The following is a 10535-nucleotide window of genomic DNA, read 5'->3' as shown; positions in this document are numbered from 1 at the left end:
GATGGGAATGAGGCCTGGGCCCCGCCCCAATCTCCTGAGTCTAATGCAGCTGCTCACCTTGTCCCCCATCAGCTGCTGGGTTTCCCCCAGGAGGGAGTAGGTGACAGGGAAAAAGACACACACACATTTGTCCTTCTGGTTGCAGGGCTTGTGTCCTTCCAATCCCATTGGTGACTGCACAGTGGGCAGAGTCCTCGCTGCGTGCCCGGCCCAACAGAATTGCAGGGCGTGGTGTGGAACACAGAAAGAGATAGAGAGACTCATCCTCCAGCCGGGGTCAGTCTGAGAGAAATTGGCTGGGGTCCCAGTGTCACTTTTCTAGCGGGTGCCATTTCCCAGCTGGGTTCCTTACCCCTCTGGTGCAGCAGCAACTGGTAGAGCCAGTAAACCCCCTCCCTCGCCTGCCGGCTGACGTCCTTGGCTGGGTCACTGACAGACAGAGCCAGCTGTGCCATGTGGTGACCCATCCTGGGGAATTCCGCTGAGTTCTAATGGACAGGAGAGGGAGAGGGGACTCCATCAGTCATCTAGTCCAACCCCCTGCTCAAAGCAGGACCAATTCCCAGCTAAATCATCCCAGCCAGGGCTTTGTCAAGCCGGGCCTTAAAAACCTCCAAGGAAGGAGACTCCACCACCTCCCTAGGTAACGCATTCCAGTGTTTCACCACCCTCCTAGTGAAATAGTTTTTCCTGATATCCAACCTGGACCTCCCCCACCTTGCTTCCCCAGCTGCTCCAGGATGACAGGGAGGCATGAACCTGGAGCACAGTCCCCTTAAAAGCCCAGAGTCACCACTTAACTAGGACAAGAAGAACTTGACTCAAGCCAGGCTCACTCTCTGCTCTGACTCTGCCTTCCCAAGAGGAACACTCCTAACCCACAGCCCCTGCAGCGGCAGATCCTACAGCCCGTCAGAGCCAGATCACCTACGCCTGGAGTCAGGAAGCTGGGGTCAGAGGTCACTTACGTCAAACTCAGGGAGGGTGATGGTGAATCTGAGCAGGGCCGTGCTGCTCTTAACGGCCCTGTCTCTCTCTCGCGGCACCCTGGACACGATCCAGTAGTTAATGTGCTGTGGGGAAAGGAGGCATTGCACTGACTGCCCTGACCAAGGATGCCCACTGGGGGCCCGGCTAGGAGGACAGACTGGAAAATGGATCTAAGAGTGAAGGTAAAATTGCCCCCACCCCTCTCATCGGGCTCACCTCCAAGATGTAGTGGAGCCTGTCGGTGTCTGGGGACTCTGCCAGCAGGTTCCCCAGCATGGCGTCCAGGAGGTCTGGCAAGACCCTAGACAGATCCTGAAAGCAAGGGAGAGCCATGGGTCAGAGTTAGGGAAACTGAAGCTAAACTTGCCACAGGATGGGAAGACGGGTCTCTGGGAAGCACTGGTGAGACCCCCAAACACATATCCTGGCCTCTCTCCTTCACATCCCACTGCAGGCAATTAGCAAGGACTCATGGCAGGATGACAGCTGGCTCTTCAATCCATGACTTTAGCATGATCTACCTGCACTTGGGCGGTGTCCTTCTCCCTGCCCAGGGTGAAGACGGCGTGCAGGGCAGCTCAGAGGAGGTGGGTCTCCAGCTCTGGCTCCAGGGCAGGTGTCATGGTGCTGGCAAGAGAGAGGAGCCGGTATTAGACTGTGCAGTACGGGGATGGGACTGGCACCAACACGCAGGTGAAACTGCAGGGAAATAGGCACAGGCTGGCAAGAAGGGAAACTGAGGCACCGAGCCAGGGAATGACAAGGCCAAGGTTTCTCACACAGACAGTGGCAGGGCAGGAATAGCCCCTGTTCCCTGCACCCTGCTGCCCCTCCTGTATCTGATCCTGGGTGTGAGCCTCTCCCCAAAGCCGTTGCAATGTTACTGGAGTGAAAAGAACAGCCCAGCCAGGAGAGAGTGAACCTTCCCCGCACCTCTGCCAGAGGAGCCACCCTTGGGCGGTGACCTGGGAGTGGGAGGGGCAGTGACTCCCAGCCCTGGGCCTGAGCAGCACTGGGGTTAGGGGAACCGGGCCGGAGGGTCTCGGTACCTGAGGTTGCCCACAGCAATCAGGGAGTTGGCGAGGACGGCGCCGGGTGGAGAGTTATCAGGCAGCTCCTCAATGAGCTCCTGTGAGACCCAGAGACAAAGGAGCGTGTGAGACTCGGGCCTCACTGACACTTCCCAGTGAGGAGATTACACAGCCAGGGCCCCACACAGCCAGCAGGATTCCCCCACCTGCCCCCCGCTCCTCCGATTCCTGCCCAATAGTGACCACTCTCCGAATTTCTCCCGTCTCTTCTCCCCAGTCTTCAGCCCCAGCAATCCCTGCCCTCAGCTGCCCCTCCAGCACCAGCCATCCCCCATCCATTGGCCTGGGGAGACCCCTGCCCCTCCCATGTCTCTGTCTTTCCTCCAGCTGCTGGGCACCGTGTCTCGCTCACCACAATCCTCTCCGCCACAGCCGCCTTGCAGCAGTGCGGCTCCAGTGTGTCCTGCCCTCTCTGCTGTGCAGCGAGACGCGGGGTGGATGGCGTGCAGGAACACGAGCTGCTGGGCCTCCTCCTGCACCCACCAGGAGTGGGGTTAGGGGAGAGAGAGCCAGTTAGCCAGGGACCTCCCTGCCCCCACACAGCAGCTGCAGGACTCAGGCCTGAATGGGGGATAGTGGGGACCCGCCCATTGTCCAAATCACCCACCACTCCACCACAAGCAGGGTCAGGAACTGGGACAGTGCCTGTGGGGGGAGGAGACCCGGCTGGTGTGTGACAGACACCCCCACCTCTGGGGTCCCAGATCATGGAGGAGAAAGGTCCCCATTAGGGCTGGTGGATCATCAGGGACAAGACCCTCTGCAGGGGGTCAGGTGCTGGGAAGGGGCAGAACAGTCTCAGTTCCAGCACAGCTGGGGAACGTTTGTACCTTTTCTCCGTCTTGGAGCTGCTCTCGGCTGTTATTGAGAGCAGCCTCCTCTGTGGCCACGTCCACCCATTCCTCCTCCTCGTCCCCTGAGTCCCTGGCGGTCCCTGCACCAGGGAGAGAAGGGGACAGGGTGACGCCTGCTGCCACTCGGGGGAAGGACAGGGGCACGCTGGGGCAATGTGTCCCCTTCCCACCTCCGGGACCCAGGGCAGATCGGGCCCCACACTCCCCCGTCTCAGTGATGCCTTCAGCCCCCAACTCCTTCAGGAGCCCATAGCAAAGAGACCCCCCCACGCTGTCCTGGACTCCCTGGGAGGTGCCTCCCCCCAACTGGAGCACCGAGGACCAAAGTGGCAGCATCTAGTGTCAGTGGGGTTCATGTGGCTCAGGCCAGACCCCTGGGCTGGGGATCCGCCCCCATAGCACTGATCGAGGGCCTGGGCCCAGGGTGTTCACAGCCCCGCCCTCACCTCTCCCTGAGCCCAGCCTGACTCCTCACCTGGAACAAAGCTGCGGCGCCCATCGGCCTCGCTGCTGCCCGAGTCCCAGGCACTGCTGCTGTCCCATGGGGAGCGGGCCGAGCTGCTGGTGGTGGGACAGGGATCCTCCACCTCCTGCCCTGGGGAGGCTGGAAGGTCCTCACTGACCGGGCCGGGCGATGCCTCCTGCTGGGAATCAGGGCTGGGCTCCTGGGGCTGCTGCTGCCCACACAACATGTCCCAGAGTCACTCTGCCCAGCTCCCCTCCTGCGCTGGGTCCTGCCTGCCCAGCCGCAGCCTGGCCCAGCTCCATTTCGACCTGGCCTCTCCCACCTCGGCGCCTGCGCTGGGAGCGGATTTTCTCCGCCAGAAGACTGGGCACTTCCACCTCCTGGCCTGGCCGGGAGCTCCTTCCCCGCCAGTGGGGACGGAGGGGCCGCTCTGCTCCCGGGGAAGATGGCAGCTGCTTCCCTCAGGCTCTGGGGCCACCTGCAGAGCCTTCTTCCTGAACATCCTCAGGAGCCTGGCCACCCTGGAACCGAGCGGGGAGCGGGCGTGAGTCTGGGGTCAAGGGAGCCTCTCACTAACTAGCCTGTTTGGTCCCTCCCCATCCCTGCCCCAGCCAGAGCAGCTCCTCCTCCCCCCACAGGGGTGCATGTAATGCAATCTACACGCACTGGCAGGAGTTCATTGCATGATCTGCTCCCAGCGTTCCCCCTCGTCACCTCTGGGGCTGCAATGCCCGGGGAGTCTCCTCCTTTTCCATCACTGGGCTCAGTCACTTTCGACAAGCAGCTTCCTCCTGCCGTCCCAGGCCACACTCCCCCCCAGGCTAGAGAAGGAACAGAACCCAGGAGTCTGGACTTCTCCTGGGCAGAGCAAGGCCAGGACCCCCGCCTTTCCCATTGATTTCCATGCTCAGCAGCTCACAGGGTCTGGCCCAGCTCAGAGACGCTCAGCCTGGGGAACAGTCTCCCACAAGGGAAGCGTTGGGAGCCCCATTGCTGGGACCTTTCCAAACACACTGGAGACGGCTCTGGAGAAGCCCCTCCCCGGACTGAGAGTGAGGGGCTCCTGGGGGCGGTTTGCAAATCCAATCTCCTTTGGGAGAGATTCTTTCCCCCTCTTTCTGCCTCTCCCCAGACAGACAGGGGACGCCAACGGGGAACCCTAATGCCACTCACTTGCTCTGCTGACGGAGCGATGGATGGAGGATGTTCAGTATCGTCCCTCGCCCTCCTCCTCACTCCCCAAAGCCAAGGCAGGCTGGAGAGGGTGGTGGTGACCTGAGGAGTTACCCTGCCCGCCAGCAGGCAGGGTGATAGCACTGGGCGATCGACTGGCTGTGAAAACAAGAGTCTATCTTATTGCCAAGGGACAGAGAAACTCGGCCAGCAGCAGGGGGTGCAGAACACTGGCCTAATGCGGGGGTGACAGCACCTCCGGGATCCTGACATCCCGGCACTTTACACACCTTCCTGGAGCCTCCCAACCCCCCTGGTCTGTAGGGGCTGCTACCCCAACCCTACTGATGGGAAACAGGCCTGGGGTGGGGAAGCTACTGGCTCAGGGTCACACCAAGTGTCAGAGCCAGGGATGGGACCCAGCGGTCCTTATTTCCAGGCCCCTTCACTAACCACTGCTGCACACTCCCTCCCATAGCTGGCAATTACAACCAGGCCTTCATGTCCGGTCCCCCTGCTTTGAGAGGGAGTGTGCTCCGCTGGAGTGACTGGAGCAGGGAACTGGGAGTCAGGACTCCTGGGTTCCATTGCTGGTTTCCTATTGACCTGTGGGACTTTGGGTAAGTTGCTCCCCGCTCTAGGCTCTGTCCCCAGCAGTCAAATGGGGATTTCATACTTTCCCACTATTGGAAAGTGCTGGGAGAATCCCCCAGCAAAAGCTGCTCTGACAGTGCTAAGCAGCATCTGACCATTAGAGGTCAGAGCGCACTGCCCAGGAGGAGGAGTGTTTGGTTCTGGGCTGTTGGAGTATGGGCTTTCAACCATCTGTGCACACATATTATACTAATTGCATCTAGACCACATCTCCCTAGTTTGCTTGTGAGAATGTCCTTATTAACACCAAGATGGATCACATCTACTGTTTACCCACCTCCACTAGGCCCGTAACCCTGCCAAAGAAGGTGCTAGGATTGGTTTGGAATGATTTGTTTTTGACAAGTCCATGCTCACTAGTCCTAAGAACCAAATTGTCCTGTAGGTGCTGACAAACTGATTGTTTAATAAGGAGTTCCAGTATCTTTCCAGGTATGTTAATGGATGGGAAGACGTTCTTTTTCAGGGATCTCTGACGAGAACTGGGGCACAGCACTTAGTTTGTTGAGGCCATAAAATGGAGACAGGCACCTCTTCTCTTCTCCCAGCACCCCAGATACCTAAAAGGGTGGGACTCACATCCCTCAATGGGCTTTAAAAAAGACAATGGTTACAATGTGGCCCCAACCATTTCTGGTTTCTGCAGACTAGATGTTTTAGCAAAGTTTAGAATTCCTTGGTGCTCAACACCATGAAACTCCCCTTTCTCCTTTACAAAGGGCTTTAACGCCCCTTATCTCACCCAGGCTCTCGACTGCCCAAAGTTGGAAAATTGTCCCTGTTCCCATTGCAGAGCACTCCCCACGACACACACACAGAGTCCTCCTGGTGGTGGGAGGGGAACAGAGGAAAGGACAAAAGAAGTAAGAGATGAAGAGAAAGGAGGGAGGGATGGAGGAAAAGGTAAAACAAAAAGGACAAACCCTAATGTCCCCAGTGATTCTAAGGGACAAAATCCCAGGTGGGGAATAAAATTCGGCCACCTTAAGCTAGTGTTTTCCATGCCTAAAATTCAGCTGGCGCCAGATGCATCAGACTCAACAGGTTCCAAACCTCTCGGAGGCTCTTACCTTCTAAACAGGGACGTCAGTTTTCTAGTGAAATCAGGAAAAAGAAAGGAGAAAACTCAAAAGAGGTTCCTCCTGGTGCTCACATACATGAACCCAAATACTCTCTCAGACCTCAAAGAGAGATCTCGAGAAGGGGACTTGCTGAAGCAAAGCCACAGGGGTCTCTGAGGTTTCCCTGGCCCTGCGCCCCTGTCCTGCCTGGCTGATGTCAGCATCCCTCTGTGAGGTCACCACCTCCCCTGCACCTTTGGCCAATAGGCTGAGGTTCTGCAAAAGGCCTTTGTGATGTCACTGCCACACACACCCCTCCCCTGCAGTGCTAATGTCCTGCCACAGGGCTGACACTCTGGAGGTTTGAGCTACTCCCTGTGGATCACCCCACTCAATGAGTGTTCATTCTAGAAAGCAAGCCGGCTAGACAGTAAAACATCACAAGCTGCTCCCAATGCTACACTCGGTTTCTCAGCAATGAGTAGACTTTATGGGCAGCAGAGACCGTTAGAGCATCTAATCTGACCCCCTGCATATCACAGGCCTCCTGTCTACCACAATAGCTACTTTTGGGGCAAACACATTCCGGAAAGGCATCTAGTCTTTATTAATGACATCAAGAGATGGAGAATCCACCACTTTCCTTGGTAGCTTCTTCCTGTGGTCAATCATCCTCGCTGTTGAATATTTGTGCCTTATTTGTCATAGGAATTTGTCTCTTTTCACCTTCCAGCCATTGGGTCTTGTTCTGCCTTTCTCTGCTAGACTAGAGAGCCCTTTAATACCCAGTATTTTCTCTCCATTAAGGCACTTCAACACTTCAATGAAGTCCCCTTCAATCTTCTTTTGATAAGCTAAACAGGTTGAGCTCTTTCCATAGCTCACTAGAAGGCATTTTTCTCCAGCCCTCAGAACATTTCATGGCTCTTTGCTGCCCCAGCTCCAATTTCTAGGACCATCTTTTTCAAAGGAGGACACCAAGACTGGAGGCAGTATTCCAATAGCAGTCTCACTGCTGCTGTGTCACCTCCCTATCCTACTCACGGCTCTGCTCCTACGTCTAATGATGGCTTTAGCCCTGTTCACCACAGCATCACACTGGGAGCTCATGTTGAGTGGCTTCTCCACTCTGGCCCCTAAATCCTTTTCAGAGTCACTGCTTTCCTGGATCCACGTCCCCATTCTGGAGGTGTGGCCGGCGTGCCTTGTTGCCACGTATAGGACCTTGCATTGGGCTCTGCTCAAACTTGTTTTCTTTGAATGGGTCCAGCTGGCCGAATGAGCCAGATCGCTCTGTATCACTGCCCTCTCCCCATCAGGAATTACCACTCTGCCTGTATTTTGTCACCCCTCAATCTTATCCGCAGTGATTGTATGTTTTCTCCCAATTCATTGATAACAATTATTTTAAAAAATTAGTCCTTGAGAGCTTCTTCAGACCCTTAGTACCCAGGACCTGCTCCCCACATCACAGTGAGAAATGCTGTCCAGCCCTGCTGGTACAGAGGGGATAAGCACAGAACAAACGTACCTTTAGGAGCTGTGTTGTCCATAGGCTCTGAACAACATGTGGGGGTCAGCAGATTACAAACGCACGACAGACCTGTAGTGTAGACAGGTCCCAACTGTGTCTCGGTTTCCCACCCTGTAAAATGGGGAGAAGAAACAAAACCTTGATTAGCTCCTTGACAGCTGGGGAAACCGAGGCACCCAGCGGTGCAGAGACTCGCTCATGGTCCCAAAGCCAGGAATAGAAAACAGCAGATCTGATAGCCAGGCCTGGGACCTAACCCTGGTTTTCCTGGCCTTGCTGCTCTAAGTTTAGTCACAGCCGCCATGTCTTTTCCCCCGTGTCCCTTAACCCCACGTCACTGCAGAAGAGAGATTTTCTGGTAGCCAGCTGGCTCTCCTGCATGTGGATGTCGTTCCAAAAGACGTGCTCTGACTCAGTCCCATGCTATGGTTGGCTGAAGGAACCACGTGGTCACATTCTAGCCCTGAGTTCTACAGGAGGGGCGACTAGATGCACATAATGGTCCTTTCTGACCTGAACCTCTATCAATCGCTACATTTTCTGCTGCTAGGAAGAGAACTCTGGACCTATTTTCTCTCATTCACTTTCAGTCGGAATAATTTCAATCCAGGCCAAAGGATTTCCTCTTCCATTGTGTCTTCAGCACCTTTGGGAGCAACCAGTTACTGTTACCCACAGGTTACCAGTTTCAACCTGTCCCAGGGTGAGATGGCAGGGAAAGGGGTTGGAGCTCAACTGCACCTGGCCCAGGTGATGCAGGTCCCTAGGGTGAAGGGAATAAGTGTGGGGGTCACGTGACAAGACGCAGCCTGTGACTAGGACCCAGGCCTGCTGAGAGATAGAAGGGCAGCCTGTACTCAGCCAGGAGAGAGACCCCAAGGGAAGCAGGCATGGGAGGGGCTTGGAGAGTCCTTCAAAGGTCAGGGACAAGCTGGGAAGGGGCCAGGCTGAGCACTAAGGACAAGGCCCTAGGAGGGAAAGACAGGGCAGTTTAGGAGATGGGGCAGATAGTCCAGTTGGTTTCGGCTCCCAGGACCAGACACCCAGAGGTGAAGGTGATTGTCGGGGCTTCTGTCCTTCTTCCCCAGTGTAGATTTGATAGTGGAGAAGACTGATGCCGTAAGGGGGAAGTGAGTTACCCCAAGGTCACCCAGTGAGTTTATATCACCAATGCATACTCGGAAGGATCTAATAGAAATATGGATTTTCCAGTCTCTTCTTTCTAGGAGTCCCCAGGGCTAAGGTAAAACCCCTGCGGCCCCTCCCCATTCTGCTCACCTCCAAGATGTGCTGGAGTTTGTCTGTGCTGGGGAGTGCTGTCAGCAGGATCGAGAGCTCGTCATCCATGTTCTCTGGGCAGGCCTTGCTCAGAGCCTGCCAGCGGAGGGAGACCAGGGGTCAGGAGCCTGCATTAGCACCGGTGTGCCATTGACCAAGAGCTGGCTGAGGTAAGCGCCGCCTGGCCGGAGCTCGCACCCAGAAACCCTGCCCCAGGTCGGAACCCCCTCCCACACCCAAATTCCCTCCCAGACCTCACACCCGGCACCCCAACCCCCTGCCCCAGGTCGGAACCCCCTCCTGTACCCTAATCCCTCCCAGACCCCACACCCCCACCCCAATCCCCTACCCCAGCCCTGAGCCCCCTCCCGCACCCAAACTCCCTCCCAGAGTCCGCACCCCAACCCTCTGTCCCAGCCCGGATCCCCCTCTGGCACCCCAACCCCCTAATCTCCAGCCCAATCCCAGAGCCCGCATCCCCACCGGAGCCCTCACCCCTCCCTGCACTCCAACCCCCAGCTCCAGCCCAGTGAAAGTGAGTGAGGGTGTGAGAGCGAACGACTGAGAGAGGTGGGCTGGGCTGGAGTGAGTGGGGGTGGGGCCTTGGGGAAGGGCATGAAAGGGGTTGGGTCAAGGGCGTTTGGTTTTGTGCAAGTAGAAAGTTGGCAACCCTACTTAAGGACCTTTGAAAAGCAGCCTCCTTAGCACCGCTCCTGATACCAGGGGCCAAGGCGCCCCCGGACATGAGAACCACAATAGGCCAGAGCAAAACGCTGCGTTAGAAATCGGAGCTCAGGCTGCCAAGCGAACGATAGCTGACAGACAGGAGATGCAGGAATTAAGGTTGTGCCTTCAGCCAGCAACTGGTATTCATCCGTTTGCACCACACACACACCTGTAGGCAGGGCCACTATTTCCTTGTCTGTCTGCCTGTTTAGCGTCTCTCGGTCCTTACTGTGCCCATCACCGTGGTGTCTGAGTGGCAAACCAAGGGTTTGACGTGTGCATATGAAACTGCCTGACTGGAAGGACGTGGTTTGGTGTGGATCAGTGACTGCTGGGGCAATTGGTGGCAGAAGGCTCTGAGGGCCTGGCTCATTCCGACCTGGCTCATTCCAATGGCTTCTACAGCTGAGAGCAGCCCAGTCTCCTGCCTGGGTCCGACGCAAACCAGGAAGTACAGGACCACGGTTAATAAGAACAGCTCAAAAGATCATTTTCGCTGACCCAGCCCTGCACAGATTTCCAGCTTAGGTTTGCATTTTCAGCAAAAGTTCTTCTTGATTATTTTCTCCCAACCCCCTTCTGCCTCCATAATAGCCAGCCACCCCGTCAGTCGCATCCTGGGGCGCTCCAGGGACAGCGTGTGTATGTGTATGTGTACATCTGTACCTATGTGTATGTGTACATGTGTGTATGTATGCGTGTACGTGT

General features: G+C 56.3%; 1 long non-coding RNA gene across 2 annotated transcripts; it reads right to left on the bottom strand.

The window, feature by feature from the left end:
• Positions 1 to 24: 24 nt before the first annotated feature.
• LOC135979796 (uncharacterized) lies at positions 25 to 3154 on the bottom strand. 2 transcript variants are annotated; one of them, XR_010597043.1, is made up of 7 exons: positions 2912 to 3154; positions 2434 to 2554; positions 2040 to 2119; positions 1512 to 1617; positions 1207 to 1302; positions 969 to 1073; positions 25 to 488 (listed from the first exon to the last, which is right to left on the bottom strand). It is a non-coding gene; the product is annotated as an uncharacterized LOC135979796 (long non-coding RNA). The 2 variants fall into 2 exon arrangements; XR_010597044.1 differs by lacking the exon at positions 969 to 1073 and having other exon boundaries at positions 2912 to 3136.
• Positions 3155 to 10535: the final 7381 nt, after the last annotated feature.

The sequence above is a fragment of the Chrysemys picta genome, unplaced genomic scaffold, assembly GCF_011386835.1.
Source record: "Chrysemys picta bellii isolate R12L10 unplaced genomic scaffold, ASM1138683v2 scaf1222, whole genome shotgun sequence".
In the NCBI taxonomy this organism is placed as follows: Eukaryota; Metazoa; Chordata; order Testudines; family Emydidae; genus Chrysemys; species Chrysemys picta.
This window is presented reverse-complemented; position numbering and strand designations above follow the sequence as displayed.